Here is a 2,154-nt window from a genome sequence, read left to right as displayed (position 1 = left end):
GGGAAAATTCAAAGTTGATATATTCTACACTTAAATTCAATTTCTCTATAATCAATTATGCATGTTTTATTGATGTTTAGATCACACTCAGTGGTCCATTGTGAACATGATATTAACATGTTTTTAATGAAGGATGAGTTATTTTAGAAAATATGACAAGTCTTTTGCATTTCTTTATTGTTACATTTGCCAATTTGCACATCTTTTAAATGAGTGGATTTGGATTTAGTTCTCAATAAAGGACTCTTCAATGAAATGACAAATTAAAATTTTTCTATCGAAGCAATCATTTTCTAGAAGGATAAGATTCCTTAAAAAATGCATCCGTTCCAACGAAATTCAATACTATCAAAATAGTTGAGAAGCTAGAGATGATGATGGTAATGTTGAAAATCATCTACCTATAACTTGCAGGTCATTGCTAATGTTCTTGATATAAATGATTGTAAATCCATTCTTAAGGTTCATGCAAGCAACAAGAAGCTGGGCAAAGATGTCTTACTTGATGTTGTTGCCATGAGAATACTCAGGTTTAGTGGTGTTGATCTTCCAAACCTCTTGAATGAAGCAACAATTCTTGTTGGAAGATGAGACAAACAATAAATATCAAGTAAGGAAATAAATGATGCAATAGATAAGATTGTGGCTGGTATGGAGTGCACAACAATGAATAATAGAAATAGTAAGAATTTGGTGGCTTACCATGAAGTTGGACATGCAATTTGTGCGTAAGTATACAAGACTAAACATCTATTGGTACTTCATTGTATGGTTTTATGTAGACCCTTCACATATGTATGGACCACAAGTTGGAAGTCTGATTTGCAATAATATATGAAATAAACATGTGTTTTAGAGGAAACTAAATCTTGTTTTGGTAACTATTACAAGGTTAGCATGATGACCCCTGGACACGATCTAGTTTAAGAAGTTATTCTTGTACCTCAAGGACAAGCATGTGGTCTTACATGTTTTTTTCCTAGAGATGACCTAAGTCTTATTACTGAGCAACAAGTCTTTGCTCAGATTGTGGGGGCTCTTGGTGGCAGAGCTTTAGAAGAAGTCATATTTGGTGAACCTGAGGTCACATTAGGTGTAGCCAATGACTTGTAATAGGAAACACAAATGGAAAAATGGGTATTTTTCTCTAAGTGGAGATTGTAAAGCATTCCCAAATGCACATAAAATCTAGAGTTGAATTCTATTAATGATGATTCTAGAACTATTTTTTTGTTAATATGAAATTATATCTATCTATCTATCTATGTACTATGAAATTATATCTATCTATCTATATGTATGTATGCATATACACAACTTCTAAATATTTCATTTCTTGTTGCATTGTCATTAGGATTTTGTTTCTAATTTCTCATTTCAAGTAACATAGGTCAACTCTAATTTTAGCCTTGCTATTTATAAATTTCTATAAGTGAGGTGTCAAATGGGAAACTTAGTATGTTTTTCTATAACTTGTAGATGGTTATGAGGTTTGGAATGTCTAAAATTGGTCCATGGGCTCTATTGGACCCTGTAGTCCAAAGTGGTGATATTATTTTACACATGATGAAAAGGAATTCCATGTCAGAGAAGCTAGTAGAAGACATTGATAGAGCAGTGAGAGGAATTTCACATAATTCATATGAGGTGGTTGAGAGTCACATTAGGAGTAACCGGATAGAAATGGATAAGATTGTGGAGACCTTATTAGAATAAGAGACATTTTTAGGGGATGAGTTTAGGGCCATCCTATCTAAGTTTACAAAGATCCCTATTAGCAGCAAGGATGTATAGGCTAATCCTCAACTAGCATCATCTTGATGGATATGGCTAAGAATATTCTAAGAATATAATGTAAAGTTATATAGTGAAATGGGATGTAAGAACCCTTGCATTTTCTGGATATGTAGAGAGATTTTGTGTCTCTTGTTAGACACATGTGCCATTATGTACAATATGTATAGAGTTTTCTATAATAAAGACATAAATGTTATTATATGTGATTTGCAGAGAGCTATGGCTCTATAGTAAGTAATGAAGTACAAATATAATCCATGAAACACTCTAGCATTTCATGTAGCTCTTTTTGGTTAGCTACTTTTCTTCCCAAAGTTTGGGCCCTTCCTAGCTCACAACACAACTTAGATTTCTTAC

The 2,154-nt window shown here is 32.9% G+C and overlaps 1 pseudogene; it reads left to right on the top strand.

The window, feature by feature from the left end:
- The first annotated feature begins 459 nt into the window (after positions 1–459).
- On the top strand, positions 460–1,821 carry LOC149538140 (ATP-dependent zinc metalloprotease FTSH 2, chloroplastic-like; annotated as a pseudogene).
- Positions 1,822–2,154: the final 333 nt, after the last annotated feature.

Source organism: Cupressus sempervirens, chromosome 9 (assembly GCF_028749045.1).
Source record: "Cupressus sempervirens isolate cs-2001-9-10 chromosome 9, ASM2874904v1, whole genome shotgun sequence".
Lineage (NCBI taxonomy): Eukaryota > Viridiplantae > Streptophyta > Pinopsida > Cupressales > Cupressaceae > Cupressus > Cupressus sempervirens.
This window is presented reverse-complemented; position numbering and strand designations above follow the sequence as displayed.